This window comes from Mytilus californianus, unplaced genomic scaffold (genome assembly GCF_021869535.1).
Source record: "Mytilus californianus isolate M0D057914Y unplaced genomic scaffold, xbMytCali1.0.p SCAF_1, whole genome shotgun sequence".
In the NCBI taxonomy this organism is placed as follows: domain Eukaryota; kingdom Metazoa; phylum Mollusca; class Bivalvia; order Mytilida; family Mytilidae; genus Mytilus; species Mytilus californianus.
This window is the reverse complement of record NW_026262581.1, coordinates 70,497,550-70,520,490: the sequence shown is the minus strand read 5'-3', so window position 1 is coordinate 70,520,490 and position 22,941 is coordinate 70,497,550. Positions and strand designations below refer to the sequence as shown.

The 22,941-nt window shown below is 32.6% G+C and overlaps 1 long non-coding RNA gene across 2 annotated transcripts in view; it reads left to right on the top strand.

Moving 5' to 3' along the window:
- The window catches only part of LOC127723331 (uncharacterized), a 70,107-nt gene that overhangs the window by 21,511 nt on the left and 25,655 nt on the right, over positions 1-22,941 (top strand). For both annotated transcript variants that reach the window (XR_007992006.1, XR_007992003.1), the window contains exon 2: positions 5,562-5,658. This is a non-coding gene — a long non-coding RNA (uncharacterized LOC127723331). The remainder of the gene's footprint in view (positions 1-5,561; positions 5,659-22,941) is intronic.

Genomic DNA, 22,941 nt, shown 5'->3' with positions numbered 1-22,941 from the left:
CGGTACTACAATCTGTCGATACCTATATTTTGGCATTCGACAAGGTCATGTTTTTCTCTGACTGTTAATGACGACTTTACACTAAATCCACTGGATGTTGGATGTGTACTGATTGATATTTCAGTCAGTGATATACATGATTTTTTTTATTAGTTGTTATTGGCTTTGAACTAGCTGTCGGTAACTGCGAGTACTTTCAGGTCTGTACATTGTGTCTTTTTTGTTGTTAGAGATGTATAAATACCCTGCCACGTCCGGTCTGTGATTGTGTTAGATGTTTTTTTCTGCTTTGTATCGATCGGATGAGTTAAGCCCTTATCAACTGATTTTTATAGTTTGTTCTTATGTTGTGCTGTAACACCACTGTCCAAGGTTAGGGGAGGGTTGAGTGTTCACAAACAGGTTTAACCACGTCACATTCGTTATGTGCCTGTTCCAAGTCAGGAGCCTGTAATTCAGTGGGTGTTGTTGGTTTATGTCTGTTATATTTGTTTTTCGTATTTTTTTGGTTATAAATTAAGCCGTTAGTTTTCTGAATTGAATTGTTTTATAATTTTCATGTCAAGGCCTTTTATAGCCGACTATACGGTTGGTTTTTTTTTTTTCATTGTTGAAGGCCGTACGATTGCCTATAATTGCTTACATACCCTTCATTGGAACTTTGGTGGATAGTTGTCTCATTGGCAATCATACCACATCTCCTAATTTTTATATAAATGGCAAACGTGTCGTTTTTTAATAACAAAGACGAAATGGGAGATCTATCCGTCATTCGAGTTTCCCGGTTGATACGTTTATTACAACGATAATCCCTCATACAAATCGAAAGCAAATTTTCTTTATTAGCCGCGGAATAAAAGTCTATAAAAAATCAAGAGCAAACGAATAAAACCTAGATACATTTCCTAAAATCGAGTAATTACTGAAAAATATTGACGTGGTCGATGATTTATCAGTTACAGATCCAGGATGTTGAAAGAAAAGGGGGAGGGAGCCTGGCAAGCCAACGTTTAAAGTGATACTTAAAAAGATATGCATGTATCATCTATCAATCTCCTCTGTTAACTACTTAAAAGATATGCATTTATCATCTATCAATCTCCTCTGTTAACTATATAAATTGAAAAAAGAAGATGTGGTATGAGTGCCAATGAGACAACTATCCATCCAAGTCAAAATGTGCAAAACGTAAACAATTATAGGTCAAAGTACGGCCTTCAACACGGAGCCTTGGCTCACACCGAACAGCAAGCTATAAAGGGTCCCAAAATGACTAGTGTAAAACAAATAAAACAGGAAAACCAACGGTCTAATCTATATAAAAAACAAGAAACGAGAAACACTTATGAACCACACCAACAAACGTCAACCACTGAACAACAGGCTCCAGACTTAGGACAGGTGCATAATAATGCAGCGGGTATAAAAGTTTTAACAGGCGCCAACCTTCACCCTAACTTGAAACAGTGGTGTAACATTACAACATATAAAGACACACAATCAAATATCAATTGAAATGGCTTAACTCGATGAAAAAGACATATTCACAAAAACAAGTATATATACACTGAACGAATACGTTTGATCTATGACCCAACATAAATATAAAAGATGTATCAATGTCAAAAAGACAACTTTAACCTAGGACAAAATGGTGTTAAATAAAGTAACGTACACAGGTTAATTTAAATATAATAATTTTGTTGTTAGGAGTACCGAAACATTTTTTACAAAATAAGTTTGTTGTTCATAGTACGAGTACAGACGTGATAATTTATCGTCATACTAAATACTTAGTGGTACATATTAAAAATTGTAAGACGAAATATAACACAAAATAAGTAAACATTGAATAACAGAAATGTATTACAAATTGTGTCAACAGGTCAAATTAACACGAAAGTACGATTTGAGAGTACTCGCAGTTAATGACAGCTAGTTAAAAGCCAAAAACAATTAATAATAAAAATTCATGCATCAGAGACTAAACTCAATTAAAACACATCCCAGACATGGATTTAGTGTTTAACGCCATGGACAGTCAAAGAAGACATGACTTGTGCAATGCCAAAATAAAAGTAACGACAGGCAGTAGGATAGTTAGTATTTAACCTTATAATAAATATGTATGATTATTACACCAGGGTTTTCGATATCACAAACTAGTCAAAACATTTACTAAATTTTATCATCGGTATAAGGACATTATTCGTAAATATAGCTCAACGTGCAGACTTCTTATACGTTCAGGTATTTCACATCCAATTTTTTATGGAAATATTCTTTATAAAGCACAAAAATGTCAGTATTCACCTCTGAAACTAACAAAACCTTTAAATAGACTTATTAAGAAGGGATATAGTTACGATACTGTTGTCAGGTCATTAAAGATTGCATATTTTGGCGTTAATATTGATTCACTTATAGGGTCTTTGCATCGGCATTAAACACATTTATTTAAAAACCAGTTGTTGGCATGACACGGGTTATGTTCTTCTCATATATGTTATGATGGTATGATACTAGACCCCTAACGGGAAGGATTGTGCCTGATATTCATATGATGAAGACATAATCTTTCAATCAGTTTAATTGAAGTCTGGAGCTGGCATGTCAGTTAACTGCTAGTAGTCTGTTGTTATTTATGTATTATTGTCATTTTGTTTATTTTCTTTGGTTACATCTTCTGACATCAGACTCGGACTTCTCTTGAACTGAATTTTAATGTGCGTATTGTTATGCGTTTACTTTTCTACATTGGCTAGAGGTATAGGGGAGGGTTGAGATCTCATAAACATGTTTAACCCCGCCGCATTTTTGCGCCTGTCCCAAGTCAGGAGCCTCTAGCCTTTGTTAGTCTTGTATTATTTTTAATTTTAGTTTCTTGTGTACAATTTGGAGTTTAGTATGGCGTTCATTATCACTGAACTAGTATATATATTTGTTTAGGGGCCAGCTGAAGGACGCCTCCGGGTGCGGGAATTTCTCGCTGCATTGAAGACCTGTTGGTGGCCTTCTGCTGTTGTCTGTTCTGTGGTCGGGTTGTTGTCTCTTTGACACATTCCCCATTTCCATTCTCAATTTTATGATGTTATATATTAGATAAAATAATTTCTAAATAGAAAATAAACGTGGATGTGTATATATACATCCCAAAAATACATTCGAAAAGAATACAAATTTAGTTATGTTTTAATTTGTTGATGACAAAATCGATGTTAATGCCAATGAAAACAATATTCAAAGATCTTATTACAACATTAATAAAATAACCTTTGCTAATAAGTTTGTTTAAAGGTTCAATAAGTTTACACGGATTACATAGTGTTTCCGCGCTTTTAGTACAATATTACCGTAAAATTTAGGATGTGAAATACCGTTTTTAATAAGTTTTCTACAGGTACAGCCAAATTTACTAATCAAATATTTGTATCTACGAAAGACTTTCGTAAATGTATTAAGTAATTTATGGTAACGAAATCTCTGACTTAATAATTACCAGTGATACATTGATTACGTTCGTTAAAATCTATGACATCACTACACACACGGGCATAACGAACGAGTTGGTATATATAAACACCGTATGATGGAGCCAAAGGAACATCACCGTCTTAAAAAGGAAAATTAACAATACGGAATGAAAACTTTTCTCTTTTGTTGTAAATTTTTGTATGGGTTTCCCTTTAGAAATTGAAAATGTCTAAATCTAGAAAAGGACACTTACTGCTGTTTATGTTGGATTTATTTAAAGTAAGTTCCTTTGGGTAAATTTCGGTAGTAAATTAAGAGAACTCTGGATTATTTAATGAAAAATATCATCAAGATAACGGTAGGTATTGTTGAATGTGTCAACCAAATGTTATAATGACGTGTTTTACTGATTGTGGCCATAAACTGTGATTCATAGCAATATAAGAATACATCTGCTATCAAAGGGGCGCAATTAGTGCCATAGGAATACCTTCTACCTGTCGGTACACTTTATCGCCAAAACGTACCTATATGTTGTCTAGGAGAAAATTTAAAGCTTCAATCATATCTTCACATTTTCGGTAAGTGTATATTTCATACTTTCCTTTTTCGTTACAGAAAAAGGCTTTAAACGAATTACAGCAAGTAAATTTGCAATGAAATTGTTCAAAAGACCATTCCTTGATGTAATGATAACATGTAATGATAACTGCATACATGAACGATGTCTTACCAGAAAGTCACATTTCGTCATGAAAAACACTGAAAGTTTGAAAACAATCATTTAATATTTTTAGTAGGGGAGGGGTGGGGGAATAATTTGACATTGCAACTATACATAGTCCAAATAATTATGACGTCTTGAAAGGATATGTATATTCATTTGCTCTGACGCCTTTAAACATTTGTTCAAGAAAAAATATTTGTTTAGGAAAGACGTTACTCAGTTGTTATTGGAAGAATTTACTCAACAATGGTAAGGAAAGAATTGACTCAATATTCCCTGAAAAAAAATTTAAACTCAATTGTTAAAGAAAAACATCATTACTTTGTTCAGCAAAAAATTAAAATAGACTTTCAATACGTCATTGTTTGGACTAAACTACAAAATGATTGTTTGAAGAAATATTATGCAAAATAAATTGAAAACATTGTTAACAACATTTTAATTGCTAACCGTGTCCCAATGGTCGGAATGTGCTCCCCAAGGCGGTCTTCCCTATTCTTTACACGCGCCATGCCTACATTTTCTTCCGGATACTCTATGCCTTTTCTATCTATAAATGCATATGTAATAACGTCCGATTGGTTCCGTATTGACCTAATGAAGTGTTCACATAGCGTCATATGTGTTTCTTACCTGTAATACCCATTTGACATTAAAATGCATGTCTGTTTGCCCAATGTTATAGAAATACGACATAATGACTTTTAACATCACGTAAAGAAAGTTTCGCATCATGTAATGCAACTTTCACATCATGTACATGTACAGAAGTAACCACATCACGTAACGAAGAATTCACATCATGTAAAGAAGTAACCACATCTCGTGATGAATTTTTCACATCATGAAAAGGAGGAACCACATCACGTAAATAAGAATTCACATCATGTTATGAAGTATTTATATCATATAATAGTGTTTTGGCATGATGTTAGGAACATTTGCATCATGTCATAGTAGTTCCTTCTTATAAGACAGTGATGGCGTTCCATAGTGTTGCATTTGTTTCTATTGTATCTCATTTTGTTTGTAAAAACAGACGATGGTTCACCAACAAATTTTGTATACAGACAATAAAATAAAAAAGTAAACAGAATGGATGTTGCTTTGACGCTTAGTAAAGACAAGACGCTTTATTGAACGAAAAATGAATAATAATCAATAATGAACTTCTGCTTTATAATTGTATCTGTGTGTTGTATCCCCGGAAAAAAATATATTTTGTCATCTCTCAAAATAATTAATAGTATAACATGGATTTAAAGTGATTCAAAGCGAAGGAAAGACAGAATTAATTTTTCACACGATATCAATCATGTGTTCATGTGTATCATTTATCATTATGCATTTTATTTTGCAGCTCCAGACAAAATTATCAAACAAAGCTTTCCATTGCAAATAACGCGATATGACACCAAAAATGTGAATGTTGGTTAAAGTATCGAATGTAAGAAACTGTGAGTATATAGGTCGACAAGATATATTGTATAACGTCTTAATATATTGGTTGAATAATTTATATGCTATTCAGTTTATAAAAAAAAACTGTTAAGGTTCGCTAGTAATTATCTGAAATTTAATAGACAAGACATTGATGTTTTAAAATACAAAATTATGTTATAGATAATGCATATTTTAAGGTTTATGTTGTTGTTTTTTTTTCTCTCCTTATAATATGTAATGACATTTCTATCGCGGAAAACAGACTGTTTTTTCAACAATGTTAATTGAATCGAATGAAATATTCAGAACGAATTTCTTTTGAATAGCAACACATTTTTTTTTACAGATAATCAGGATATAATTCTATACCCTCACCCCCTCCCACCGACCCCATTGTGAGGTACGTGGATGTCATTCAATAGAATATAAGAATATTTTATTAGTTGATCATTTGATATATTAAAAGGTATACATAAATGTAAAAAAGTTAAGAACTGACACGAAGAGAGCACGAATTCTTGATACATGTACATGTAACACGAAAACGAATATCAACACATGTACATGTAGGTGACAGTATAATTTCCTTTTCAGAGTGAATCAATAAGATTTACAAAATCTTACACACGAATATGTTAAATCTGGCTTTTTTTTTTTTTTTTTAAGTTTTACATTAAAATTCATCCCACATATATATGATAGAATCATGTGCAAAACAGTGTAGCCGAGACCATTGATTGGCGCGCTAAAATATCCCATTGACTGGGTCAGATTAGGTGAACGTTCGTCTGTAACGCCCACAACTCACGACGTATTTATTATAAACATTTAAACTGTAGGGTTGCAAAAGGGTCTCAGTATATATACGAACTACAGTGCACAGTATATTATATACATATTTTATTTGCGATCATAAAATGTACGAAGTCGTCCATTACTATGTAAATTGGGTCGATTAAAAAAAAAGCTGAATATGTTTCTGTTGCCAAGGGTTTTTCACAAGTAAAGTAGTTAGCAGAAAAGATCATCAAACTATACATTGTATACTGAACTGCGGCCAAGCTTAGCGAAAGGTCGTGCAACATAATCAGTCAAACAAACTTTATTAGATTAACTCGTTAAGGAACGATCGTTTTCATTGGTCAATTCAAACCTTCGACCTCACACCTGGGAAAATAGAAAACGCGTACTATAAAGCTGAATGGACTGATCAGTATTCACGTAGCCGGTCAAGGTCGTTAAAAACTTCCATCGTCGTATTCACGTACATGATTGTGTTCTTTATTATCCCATGGCAATTCTAGCTTTTATACATGTGCATGTAAAATTTTAAACTTTAATCTTAACAGTCACGTCGAAATATTTAATTCAACTGTCTCCTCTCAATTGGTTCTGGATTAAGGGAGCTACCATTTTATTTTGATTGGGGGTGGGGGATTTGGATGAAACATTTTGTCCTGCATTTTTTTTTAGTTGTTATCTCTGTCCTGTCTTTCTATTTTTCAGTCTGTTAGGTCCTGACTATATTTATTAGTTTATCCTGATTTTTTTACATAAATCGTCATCCTACCTTTTTTTTTGTCAAGTTGCTCACCCTGCCTTATCTTTTATTCAATGTACTTGATGAATTAACGTTGTACTTGAAATGAAACCGTACTTAACTACAAAAATAACCAAATTACATACTAAAGATATTGCTCGATTTTTATAGTAAATGGGTTTGTGTTATAAACTGTCATGTTCATTATTCATATTTTTTCAAAAGTTTTAGGATAGTGTGGTTTTTTTTCTGATTTAGTTTACTTGATTTTGAAAAAAAAATCCCGAAATTCTAATTAAATTCAGAACATGTAACCAGCCATGCTTTGTTTAGAGAAAAAATGGAGATGGCAAACCATGGCACAGTGGAAGGAAATATACTTTATAAACTCCAGCGATATACTTTCTTAATTTATAATTTACTGTTTTGCTATCCTCGGTTGAAAATTATATATTGTAAATATTTAAATAGTTGCATAGAAAACAATCAGTTTTAAACAGTGTGGTTATTCACTAAATGTATTGATAAAAGGTGACTCCATTTTTGTACATACTTTTACAATAGTCATCCTTAATTTCTTAATATTTCGTTTATAAGTTTATCATACATGTTTGATTTTGTATTTCATTTTAATACGCACGCATGCCACACGTTACTTTGGCGGATAGTTCAACAATGTTATGCAAAGCTCTATTCTTACGGTATGAAATTTAAGGATAAATTTTCAACCAATTAAAATCGAAAACAGTACATCTATATAGTTCCTTATAAACTACGACATTTCTCACAAGTATTTATTTATTTTTTAGTTCCACACATGCAAAAATAAAATCTTCGCCGATGAAACATTTCAAACCTTTTTACACCAACATGCCTTCACTGAATTCATTTGAATTTCGTGGTTACCATGATAGTTCATTGCATAGTACATCTATATTCACGTGCACACATGATACGATCTTTCGGGGACAATTTGCTCGTTTATGACACGTCATTTCTGAATGACCAAACGCTTAGCTACTTTATAGCATGAAAACAATAAAAGAGGAATGTGCAACCCATCATAAATTTGAAATGGATCAGTATTATGAGATCCTTGTTATAAGTAACTACGACATTGTCAGGATAATAACCTAGCGTCAATATGAAAGAAATTAAAGTGGTTCATACATTCATCCGTATAAAAGCGGCACATGTATTTTATTTTATCCTTATATTTCGGTACAAGTGCTGCATGCATAAAGAATATTACTTAACACAAATTATTAGTATAATATTTCGATCCCACTATTTGAAATTCACAAAATACTTATTTAATTATTTCGACCAAAAATCATTGTTTTTTAAGTTCGTAGTAACGTAGTACATTCCATTGTCGGTCACCTGTGTCAATTCACGTGCACACTACAATTGTTGTTGTATTTAAATCTTTCGGCCAATGAAATGAGACGTTACAAGTTGTTTGTTTGTGATACGCCAGAATGTTATCAATGAATTATCAATCGCTAAACTTGACTGTACCTATTCAAAAACGTAAATACAAATTTCACCAAGCTTTGATCCAAATAGCCTTTTTACTGTCTAATAACTTGCAAGTACGAAAAAGACAGGAAAGAAGTATATTTTGTCTATATGTTTTGTGTTTGCACACTTTTCAAAGTTGATTATGCATTCGTTCTAAAATAAAATTTTGACCAGATAAAAGTTAAAAGATGACATAATTGGACAACCGCAATTGTTAAATCGCTTTGACGTCCGAAAAAAAGATAATAATCAACACATCCATTGTAACTTTTAAAGCCAGTTTAATCCTTTTTTGCTGAAAGAACGTCCGATATCATAAAAATTCATTATCAAAACATAACAAAAACACAAGTAAAGAACGTTTAAGTATTCAATATAAATCAAAACACAAAGGTTATTCCTGATTAGTTTTTCGAATTATTTTATCTAGGCGTTGAAACCCTTTGGTGACCCCACAGTTTAAATGTCTATATTAAATACGTCGTGAGTTGTGGGCGTTACAGACGAACGTTCACCTAATCTGACCCAGTCAGTGGGATATTTTAGCGCGCCAATCAATGGTCTCGGCTACACTGTTTTGCACATGATTCTAATGTCTCTGTATTGAAGCGATAAATTAGTAAAAACTTCACATTTTTTGTTTCTGAAATTAAATTGCGGACAATGACGACTTTTTTTTACACCTATCATAGTATAGATTGAACTTTAAAAAATAAATTCCCAAATCGGCAACTATCAGACGAATATAATTTTGAAGTAATGTATAGTTTGCATTTCTATCAAGGAAAATAATGACCTCACACAGGTCATTATTTTATGCCTTGGAGCATATTTCATTGAAACATGGTATCGTCCGGGTTGATTCTTCGAAAGAATGACCTATCGTTCTGAAAGAAAATAACCCCATATATGTATATAATGTATATTGCACTGAATCCAATACAATTGATAATATGTGTCACTACTACAAATGCACGGCGTAAAGGCAAATATAGTTTAAAAGGTTTCGTTTAGTCTTATCATCATTCAGATTAGAACACACTTGTTAAGACATATTTGGTAATTGGAATTTTAAAAACAGACTGACTTATCATGTCTTCTGCAATTTTTTTTCGAATCGTTCTGAAGGGATTTCATGAGAATGTTTCCGGATTATTGTTAGCTGCTTTTTATGGATCTTTTCATTCTTTTGAAGTCACTAAGTGTGTGCGATCCTTTTTTAGCAAGTTATGTAAATATCAGACTTGTATTTCGTGATGAAATACATGAAAAATATGACTAACGACCGCTAGTCAGATACTGTAATCTGATGCAAATGTGATATTGTAATCTAATGAGTTTTAATGTATGAATGAGAAGCAATTTTTCTGACCTGTAAAAAGAAAACAAAAATGATCACACACACACACACACACACACACACAAACACGTCGAAAATAAACAGATAAGACTATGGCCACTTTATAGGCAACAATTGTGTATCTATATTCAAATCTCACAAATTCATTAAAAGACACGGCACCAATTAGGGTGAACAAACAAAAACGGAAGAAACCACATGGACTTGAAACTCGAAACTCGAAACACAAGACTGATTAAGTAATTTTGACATAAAAATGTTCGATGCAAAAAGTCACACGGACCGTTGCATGGAAATGTGACATTCGACCATATTGATCAGGCAAACAAAAACGGATATTTCAGATCAGAATAAATAGCTTATGCATCTTTTATTAATCCAAGTAAGTTATCTAACCCTAACAGATAACATTATTTAATTGTTCAAAACGAAAATTGAAATCAATGGCATGCTTTTAGGCCTTAATACAAAAACAAAGACTTATAACGGTGAAAACATTATAGAAATATTGATCAACATCTATGACACCCTTTATTATATTTTAGCTCTCAGCTAAATAGTTAATATCTTATCATCTGTCATTTCGTTGGTGTTATGCATGCTGATAGTGTCAACAGAGGAAAGGTACAATCGTTTGGACATTGCAGATCCGTTGAATGTTTAAATTGAATACGAAAGCGAAGCGCATTAAAACCAATAAAAAAGCATGTTATTACTAAATCAATTCGAAATTGCGATTGATTGAATTTTAGAATTGATTCCTATGGTCATGGCATGGCGGGAGACCTCAATCTCATTCAAAACCGTTTAGCAAAAGGACCAAAATACCTCTATCGAAAATAATTTGAAAGCAGTGTCGCCAAGTCATTAAAGACGCTCCTTCATCCTAGTGTAAACATTGATGTAAGATCGAAAAATCTGATGAAAAAACTCTTGAACTATATTTTGATAAATGTATGACTAATTTGGATATTCAAATTTTAAATTGTTTAATAATTTAGAAATTAGAAAATGGTACATAATATACCCAATATCTAGAATAAAAAAACAAACTTCGACCAAACGATTAACGCTTCTAAAATTCAAATTAACCACTAAAATGAAACACGTACGGACAAATGAACGGTAAAAGGAAGATAAATGCACGGTGAATGATGCACTCACGATGAGTGTTGAGCGTTTCACAGGGGATTAACGCATAATGCGTGATGAGCATACCGAAAACGATGGAAAGCAATATACATGCACAATGATTTGTCATACAATTCCCAAATATTTCTTCCACACGACTATCCAAGTTTTTCAAAATCAAATATTTTGTTGTTTGATCAAAAACATTATTCTCGAAAAAAAAAAAAGACCATGGCATACTTTAAAGACTTTTTAACCCAATTGTTCAACAACAATATTGTCAGTACTGTTGTAACTGTTTATTTAAATTGTTACACTTTAAAACCAAACACTTTTTTTTCTTTTAAAATCCTTTCTACAGTAGGGGCTCATTCCATCTTTAGTAGTGCTAACTGTACTCTTAGCTCCAAAAATTTGCTTGTATTTATCACATCATTGTGTCCTTCCATTCAGATAAGGAAGCAAACATACTCAACTTAAAAAGATACATGAAGATTTTGATATGATAGGCAAAGAAGTCAAGCTGTGATCACAGACCACCTGGCATCAAAGATTAAACTGACAACAGTTAAGCATGGTCTATTAAACTCAGAAAATATGAAGGCATTTCTTTATTCAGAAAGATTTAATCATATCATCATAAAACAATCCCTGAAACAGAAATTGTGTTGCTTACAATGTACTGCAGTAAATAATTCTGATTTATTTTTTAGATCCCCGCCCCTATTGTAACATCAATTTGTTTCTAACCCCCAGTATAAGTATGAACCCTATTTGTCCCCCCATAATCCCCCTTCCCAGAGTGGTTGATAATGACTGTTCTTTAATAAACATTATTCATATTGGTATTATTCTTATAGGTGTTTTTATATAAATTTGATTTTGAATAAACTGTGACAGCATATTCACCTGAAGAAAAGTGATATTCGCCAAACTTGAACGTCACATGCTTTTAAATGTATAATCAATAATTGTCAACACGATTTTATAACATCCTATTCGTGTATTACCATTTTATATTTGTATCGTTGCGCATATCTTAAGATTTTTATATTGTTTTCCTTATTTGCACAGTATTGCCTACTCTAGACTTGTTCTGTGCATGTTAAATTAGCTGGTAGGGCTTTTTCATATACGTCTATATGCGACATCGCAGATAATACTTTTTAAAAAATTACATTATAACTTTAGGACTTTAAGTTTAATATTCTTGATGGTATAATGCCGTATTGTGAATTTTCCAGAACATAAAAATACCCAAAGAAAATGTACGAAAATTTTGTATATAAGAATAAGTCCTAGATGACCATTTTAATTAATATTATTTTAGCATTTTTTTATTATACATTGTACTTGATAATTTTGACATCTATGTCTTTGATCTGAACAAGAAATTGTTTTATCTAAAAATTACCGTTGCCTGTTGTAGTGTATTATTATTTATGAAGTAATAATTTAGTTTTGGATGTAAACGTCTTCTGATTGGCTGAAAGTGTTTTGTCTATCAGCTCATAGACATAATTTTGTCGTGTGACCGTGACGTCACCAACGTTTTTTTCAAAATTTACTCCTTAAAAACGAAATTTAAAAATGAATTATAAGGAATGACTGTAATATTTTTTCTGTCTTTTCGAAATAACCTTAAAAATGTGGTGCACACTTTTAATAACCCACTACGTGGGTTATTCAGTGTGCACCACATTTTAAAGGTTATTTCTTCATACTGTAGACAGAAAAAATATTACAGTCATTCCTTAATTATTTCATGCTAAACAATGTTAATTTCAGTATTTGATAAAAACAAAAAAATCAAATAACTATTGATTTTACTATAATGGTTTAGTTAGCATTCAATTTTCTGTCATGCTGTAATTAGTTTTATCAATCAGTACGTGTTATCGCTGCGGTCAAGCGTAACAGGGTGTGGAGTAGAATTCAGACATACAGTATGATATTGGCGTTTTAATTGGATCAGACAAACAATTGGGGTAAATTAATGACTGCAGAGAGCATATATGTGTAGTCTTTGAAGAATGTGCACTGCGAATAAAACGAATTAGCAAAAAGAGACATTTTTAATACGAATTATTTTTCTCAAATACCAGGACTGGGTTGCACAAACGTCTATTAAGTTAATAGACTATTAACTTCTAATAGACTATTAAATATCTAATTGACTATTAGTTTATAGAGTGAATTAATAGCGTTGCACGAATCACTTTTAAGGCTTCTATTAACTAATAGACTATTAAGTGGCTATGTAATAGTTATACACCGAGGGATAGGTGTGTCTGGATAAGAAACCCCGTTGGCCGGAGGCCGGAGGGGTTTCTTATCCAGACACGCCGTATCCCGAGGTGTATAACTATTTTACACCCCATTCTAAACCCTATATTTGTTAACATTGATTATCAAATGAAAAAAAAAAACGATAGCATATTTATTGACAATATCAAACCATGATTTATTAAAATATTTGTTTTATTACATGAAACCCCACTAGTAACCTTTCTTTTGGTTATCTTCGTTCAAACTTTGACAAGTGAGTATATTTTACAAATGTCAAGTTGCATATTCCCGTTAAATCCATGTGCTAATATGGATCAGCAGGTCAAGGTTGAGTGTTTCGTGTATTCTTATTACAAACAAAAAATACATCATACTCCTGGTATACAGTTGTCAATATGGACGTGTATAAGACGGACGACATTTTGTGGCAAGCGTTGAATTTGGTATAAGAGACTTAAGACAAAGACAATAGTATAACCCAAAGTACTTACCTGTATCAGTTTAATAAAGGTAATCATAACTGTATTTTATATCTTACGATTTTATCAAAAACGAAAGCCCCCCCCCCCTCCCCCTCTTCTCGAGAATAAACAAACATTCATATTCGAACATACTAAGGGATAGGTGTGTCTGCAATAAAAACCCGACTTCCAGACACGCTCGACATACAATATTTAATGTAGAGGAACTCTTTTTTTTGGGGCAATCAGAATCTGATTGCGGGGGTTCCCAACTCAAGAGAAAAGGGAGGTGGGGTCCAACCATTCAAATGCATTGATCGTTTAAATAAAAGTCGGGTCCAACCCGCGGAACCTGCAACTCCGGATCGGCCTCTTGCAAACGGGGGGGGGGGGGGGGGGGGGGTCCGGGGGTTAAAATCCCAATTTTTTTTTAAAGATCAATGCTTTAGAATAGAGACATAAGACTGGGATAAAAAATCAAAGAGCTGAAAGCTCTGAGGAAAAATGACGTCACTGTCTCTAATATTGTGATATTTTTTATGCAAGTCTTGATTTTCACATACCGTAATAAGTTTAACATTGCAACATGTCTCGTAAGCATATAATTGATATTCGTATATGTGTCTGTTTTTTCAATTATTAATTAAACCTTGATGCGAAGTATATATGTGTTATTATGTTACAATTAGCCCTGTATTACCATAGGTTAACTGATGGAGAATGTATGTCGTGAAGTTGTCACATATTTAGACGTAAAAAAACGCCTAAAAAGTGTACACAACAACGCCAATAACAAAAAAAGGAACTATAAATGTAATTATTTATAAATATTTCGGATAACAGATATCCTTCATCAGTAAATATGATTGTGATGTTGAATGAATCATATATCAGTCTACTTAGATTAAACTATACCAATCTTGAAATTTATACAATAAAAATGTCAAACCGAACATCAGGTAAGACGCTTGCACAATTCTAAATATGTGTTAAACACGACATAGATTATATGACTAATTACAACAGAGAGTTCAAATATATGCTTTAAATAAAAATAATAATGTGCGATATGTACTAGCACAATTCTAAAGCTTTAACGGTGACGACAGTTATGATGTTACAAGAACGATTGCGTCAATAAGAATTCCAAATAAACAGCACTGAACGATCTAAATTTGTAAATATTTAAAATTTGACAACGGTAGAGTAGTTGCAACAGAGTCTGCCTATTTAAACATCGCAAACAAACGGCCTATAAAAATATAATTATAAATTTTGACTAAGGTTAACTAGTTGAACGTGGCTTGGTACTTTTACATCCCTCAAAAAATTAAGCAATTTAAATTGGTATATTCAACAGATTTATTTTAGAGATGAGTAAGGTAAAGAAATAGAAACAGAGACTGTAATAAAAAGTAATATAACCCAAATGTGAAGCACTGCATGGAGTCAAACTACATCTTTTCATTTATCCCATTTGGGGCCAAAGTTGTTAATTTTCTTATCCAAAATCTTTCCCGAGTGAGTCTATCCTCCCTAGACCAAGCAGAGTTGTGGTCAATGATTGTAATGGTCAGTCGATTGACATCTGCCTTAGTGTGGCCAGGGGATCTCAAATGTCGACTGAGAGGGAGGTCTGGCTTGCATTAGTAGTCGCCAACAGTTCTGAATCGCCAACATACTGTTTACCACATTTACACTGTAGGAGATACACAACATTTGTAGTCTTGCAATTAACATTGCAAAATATGGTGTATTCTGTACCAGTGGAGTGACTGTTAAAAATCTGGGTAACCAGTATTTGTTTGCAAGTCAGACATCGTTTGTTTCCGCAACCCTTGCAAGAGCCCACAGAAGAAGAGCCTGCTAGAGAGGATAAATCAGCTCTCGTATATTTATTTATATATATATACGTCTAAATATGTGACAACTTCACGACATATATATTAAATTTAATATATATACAAGTCTAAATTGAGAACAACGTTCAAACCTATGATTGCGTTGGATAAAAACCGCAATTTTTATACGTGTGCATGCAAAACAAATTTCTTGGTAGAGGGGTCTAAATACAGCACAAACAACATTTTTTAAAAGACCAAAAATGTGAAAAAGTATATTTTAACAAAACGCATTTGACATATAATTCGTATAAATAACAGCCCAACAATGTTATATCTGTAAATTTGCGGAAGCAAATTTTTGTTCTTCCCTGGCCGGGATTCGAACTCATGCTAATGAGATATCGTGGCACCAAATCGCCTTGCACTATGACCGACGCGCTATACCACTCGACCACCAAGGCTGGACTAAAATCAAGGTTTCTGTGGCCGGGTGTTACGTTTCCTCGTCATTTTTATATCTAGCGTCGTAACACAGTACATGATATATAAGGCATGAAGATGGAATATTACAGATCAGCTGAATTATCTATCGTAGAGGGTCTTACAAATTAATGTAGGATGCAGTCACAGAAATAATTATATTATACGTCTTAACCAGTGACAACTCTACGACAGATTGTAACCATCGGATCACCAGTGATGGTGATACAAGACTGAAAACAAATTCTGTATATATAAATCGTCTGAATAACAGCCCAACAATGTTAGATCTGTAAATTTGCGGAAGCACATTTTTGTTCTTCCCTGGCCGGGATTCGACCTCATGCTACTGAGATATCGTGTCACTAAATAGCCTTGCACTATGCCCGACGCGCTAGACCACCCGACCACCTTGGCTCGACAAAAATCAAGCTTTCGGTAGCCGGGTGTTACCTTTCCTCGTCAGTTTTTATCTAGCGTCGTAAAACAGTACATGATATATAATAAGGCATGAAGATTGAATATTACATATCAGATATATATATATATATTATATACACGTCTAAACATGTGACAACTTAACGACAGAAATTTTCCATTTGGATAACACGTTGTTATACAGGGCTAACACCACAATATATATATTTCAATTTACCCTCACTATGAAATCAAGAAGATAGAAAATTTCTAATGTCCAAAAAAAAAAAAAAAAAAAAAAAAAAAAAACTTTTTTAACTATAAGGGCAAAACTATCCAAAGGGAATGATTCACAGTAGAGCTAACAGTTCACCTTTATTATGTCGAACAAGTTTGAAAGTCAAACGTAACTTTTATATTTGATGGATGTATTCTGTATGTTTCTGTGTTAATCACCATAATCAACGCTGAAATGGAACTGAATTGGAATGATTTGAAAAACCAAAGGTATAAATCTACACGAACAGGTAAAAGTTTTCTTCATTTCTTTGGTGATTTAGTTTCAGAACATGCAGTTTGACTATTATCCTTCAGAATTTCAAATAAAATACTGCACTATGCAGCAAGCCAATACTATTCAGTTCTATTTTGAAAATGACTTGCATTTTCAGGAAGATAACATGTTTATGCGATACGCAGTATGCGGATTACTAGACCAAATTGCTGAACGGGATATGTATCTTGATACATACACAAAAAACGTCAATGCATTATTTGTATTCATCAAAATAGATATAATACCCGATAAAAGGAACACAATCTTTTGGATAAAAAGAAGTTTTGTTTTGTCTTTTGAGACAAAATTTAGTTAATTTAAGAGACAAATCTCCGCTATGGAAAAAAATAATTCGTACAGGACAACAATATCATACGGAACAAAAAATGTCACCAAGAACAAAAAAAAAAATCATCAATTTTTAAAGAATAATATAGGGTTATTGAAATCATTAAGTAAATAATTATTTTGGGAATAATCTCTTAGACATACCTTCAAAAATGGTGTGCCGGATTTGCAATCATGAAAAGTGAAAATTAAATGTGTTAAATGTTTATTTTAATGAAAAAAGAATTATAACCTTAAAGTTATATTATCTATCAGAAAATAAATCACTGTTATAAACCCGTTGGTTCAATTTTAAGTAACAAAAAACTCGGTATCTATGTTTAAAACGTTCTTAAAGGATTCTTGATATCTTTGCCTAATCTTATATTTGTTCATTAACAAGTTGCATTCAAACACATCTCATGTCTTTGTATTTTTTACAAACGTATTTGGTTTAAAATAAATGAAAATAAGGATCAGAAGATGAAAATATTATGTAAGAGAAATGCATATCTGTGGTAAAATCGCCACAGTTAATTAAAGTATGACATCGCACTTCTAAATCCGCAATCCAGATTTATTGCTTAAAGACCTGCTTACCTTGTATATTGTATATTCTTGATGGAATACCCTCATTAACATATGACCATCATGAAATAAGACAAATATGACGTGCAACTACAGGACATCTATTATGAAATTTATCAAGACGAGAATATCTAAGTTGCATATCAAGTTGCCAAATAAGCTAGGAACTTTCTAGCATAGTTCAGCATTGGAGAAATGACTAAAGTTGAACGTTATCAACAAGATCAAGATTAATAAGTTCGTACAAGGAATAACAGATCGTACAATAATAAGTATCCTTTCAATTATAGGCTTATGTAAAGTTAATAGCACAAAATGAGAACAGGAAGTTTGATATTTGCTATTAAATATATAATGTAACTAAAAAAAAATATTTAAAAAACAGAATACACATGATAGTTTTTTTTATAAAAAAATAATATACATGTAAATAAAAAAACTAATACCTCGTTATTCAAAAGATGTTTGTTTTCTAATGGGTACATGTACGTAATGGTCATAAAATACTGATAGTTAATAAAAAAATACAAAATCAATTAAAGGCTGGATGTATATCACCGATTTAAAATTAATACACGTTATATGCATTTTACACGATTAAGGATGAATACACAATGAGCGCATTTTCCACGATTTAGAATGAATGAACATCTTCTTATCTTTAAATTTAAGAGTTGACAAGCTGTTTGTGTTTGTACCGGCAGACAAAGCAGCCAACAATGTGGTGGTGGTATGACGTAAATTGTACACGGCTGTTTCTTTGGATGAAATCATAAATTCTTCTTCATTCATGTCCGTGCTCTCCATTGGCAATCAAAGAGTAAACAATCATATCATTACCATAATCTTAGCTTGAGTCCTCCTCTGAACATTGTAAGGTCACTGTAATATTTGTTCCTCGAACTAACAAAAAAAACCTATCGTTTCATTTCGACCATTCCTTAGTGCTCTGCAACTTATCCTCCTAATACTAAGGATTTTCTTATCCCAGGCATATAACCATAGCCGTATTTGGCACAACTTTTTGGAACTTTTGGTCCTCAATGCTCCTTGACTTTGAACTTATTTTTGGCTTTCGAGATTTTTTGGTCTAAGCGTCACTGATGGGTCTTGTGTGGTCGAAGCGCGCGTCTGGCGTATTGAATTATAGGCCTGGTACCTTTTGATAGCTATTATTCGTGTGTGTCTCTGTCCTGTATGTTCTCCCATTTATTTGTATTGTAGTCCTGTCATGTAATCTAGTCATTTTAATGTTATATTTAACATTGCCATAAAAGCGGGAGGTTTGGCTAGCCACAAAACCAAGTTCAACCCACCATTTTTTCTTAAAATGTCCTGTACCAAGTCAGGAAAATGGCCATTGTTATATTATAGTTCGTTTCTGTGTGTTGCATTTTAGTGTTGAGTTTCTGTTGTGTCGTTGTTCTCCTGTTATATTTGATGTATTTCCCTCAGTTTTAGTTTGTAACCCGGATTTTTTTTTTTTTTTTTCAATCGATTTATGAATTTCGAATAGCGGTATACTACTGTTGCCTTTATTTAGCTTGTTTTCTCTAACTACTATAAAGAACTTAATAAAATTGAAAATGGAAATGGGGAATGTGTCAAAGAGACAACAATCCGACCGTAGAGAGCCGAAGGCCACCAATGGGTCTTCAACACAGCGAGAAAATCTCGCACCCGGAGGCGGGCTTCAGCTGTCCCCTAAACAATTTTTTTTTTTGTAAAAAAGCGTATGCAAATAATAAAATTTACTATTTTTGGACGGTAAACAAATCTTTGAATGTTTTAGATAAATTTCACGCTTTTAATTGTTCTTTTGATTCGACTTAAAGTCTGACTTTTTTACTCCTTACACTACTCTTCCACACGAGATTATTAAACAATTTTTGTGATCTATTTAGTTAAATGGTTGTGTGAAAAATCTGAGTGGAAAAGTATCGCTGGAACTAATACAGAGTCCTATTATGTAAGGCAAAAGGTAAATATACTGAGTATACTTACTTGAAGTGGAAATATTGAGTGTACGGCAAAAATAAAACCAATGCCAAAATTTGTCTTTATTATGAAAATCAGTAGCCTTGGTAATTCAAAATATATTGTATTACATAAATCTTTTTTTCATTAGCACAACTTGCCAATACTGTTTTGTTTTATTGAAAATCCTGTCAATGATAGCAACACCGTTATTGGAATTCGAAAGTCTTGCTTCTTCAAGATATTAAACACAAAAATTAGCAATACAAGTTTATATCTAGTAAATTTTGTTGACATTACACAACGAATAATACTATACACATATTAGTTCTTATGGATGTTGTATAGGAATAACTATGACGGGAACAGATTAAATAGGGAGGTATTGTATATTTGACTTAGTTATAATGAAGGATATACAAGTTACCGAAATCAATGGCATAAACTAATTTGCTGTTTAGGAAATGTTTGGGAAGTTATCGTTTCTTTGTTTATCTTTTCCATTACAACCGTTCTGACATAATATGAGCGCTACATGTATCATAAAGAGTGGATGATGCAAAACAAAGACGTCATTGGCTCTGTAGTCACAAGGTGTAACAGTTTCTACTTTTAAACCGTGTAGCTTCTTTTCATCTACCAAGAGATGTTGCAAGTTGAGTTGAAGAGAAGCTAACATTATTCTCTAACTTCACATTCAACTATCACAACCTCATAGTACATGTTGCCAAACTGTGTGTTGCATTTTAGTGTTGTGTTTCTGTTGTGTCGTTGTTCTTCTCTTATATTTGATGCGTTTCCCTCAGTTTTAGTTTGTAACCAGGATTTGTTTTATTCTATCGATTTATGAATTTCGAATAGCGGTATACTACTGTTGCCTTTATTGACTTTGTCGAATTCATTTATCTCATCAAACTTGAAAAACAGAAAGGCTGTCTACTATTCTAGTGCACGTAATATTATCCCAGGCTTTAATTTACTCATGTTTTTTTAGTTGTAGTGGTTGTAGACATTTATTTGCTATCAAATAGTAATAAACTCACAAAACAAATGGTTATAAAGTTCAGTACAAGTAACTCTTGTGCACACCACTTTAAGATAACTCAGAATGCAGAAAAACCTTCGAAATATAACATGAATATAACAGAAAACGATTGCACACATATATCTACATAGTCGAAAAAAATGTTAGGTTGCACCTGTGCTTTACTGTATTTTTAGAAAATTCGACCGTGATCCTAATATACATCTATAAATCTTATCAAGTGGGATTGACTAACGATATAAGGAATATAAGGGGAAATGCATAAAAAAAAATACAAACAATACTGTTTTCTAACATCGGGAACATTTACTCATGTCGAGTTTAAATGAACATCAATAATCAAATATGAAGGTGTATCAAATGTATACCTAAACAATTTCTACCAAGATAAAGATATGAGCACCAATATAAAAGGTTAACTTACTCTAGTTGTGGGTTAAACGCCAAGAAGAAAAAAAAAACAACGTGTTAATTTTTGACTATAATCGAGGAATTGAAGTGAGTGGGGAGTGAAATGATCAGAAAAGGACGACATAGCTAATTCGTCACATAGACCAAAATAGTACACTCTCCTCTGATTTCATAAGGAAATTACCACATTTTGAAAATTAGAAAATAATATCATGTGACAAATAAACATGTGTTTCCCTAACACTAATGGTATACTAATTGTTTGTGCATAAAATGTTATTGAATACAACACACTGTCACTTTTTGAGTCCATCAGCTCCAAGGAACGTAATTAATTAAGTGATTGGTCTGGAATATTTCATGCTCATTCCGAAGTGAAAGTTGATGTTAACAGTATTTGTACTTTACAAATTGAGATACGTAATATCTGCGTTAATGTGAACCTCTCGTTTTACACTGCTTGCGAATGAAGGTCCATTGTATTATATAATGTTGCCTTGTATTTCTTCATTTTTTAATTTTTTATTTTGAATCTACACAAACATCACTTGGAGGGACAGATACACAATTTGTGAAAATCATTGTAAAATCATCTGCAACTCCCTGTTTGTAATTCCTCCCTAATAAACTGTTATGTCTTCGTTTGCTTATTACCTTTTAGCATATATCTTCTCATTCCTAATCAAACCTATTCAATGTTGACATCTTGGTTATTATAACTTCACATTTGCATGGTCATAATTCTTTGATGCTAAGTATATACATTTTACATAGTATATTCATGTGTTATTGGTACAAACATACTTTTAAGACACTTTAAACGTAATTCTGAGAAAAAAACACAATGTAATTAATTAAACTGATCAAATGTTTTTACATAGCTGTAGCGTTATTTGCCTGTTCTTGACGTAGCCGAATTGTTTTCATTATAATAATTATTGTTTCTCCTTTTTTCATGCATATATTACGAATTTAATATACCTTGATTTTTCATACAAGGATGAAGAATAGACCCCAATATCAACAGACCATCATGCCCTATTATAATGTACAGGCACTCCACTTGCAAGTCTATGTATAAACGAAAGACCCACATTATGATGTACAGCGTAAAGCATTATACACGACTGAAAACGGTAGTTCACAATCTAATCGTTATATAGCCACTGATGGCGAATACGGAAAAATGGTCATCTCTCGCGTATCAATCATAAACAAATCCCACACTGTTGTTTAGCGAAAGAGGTTTTATCAGAATCTGACATGTACACCTATTTGAGATTTGTTTACAAACATTCTGAATGTCACATATCCCGAGGTATTTGTTAATAGCCCAGGTATACACAC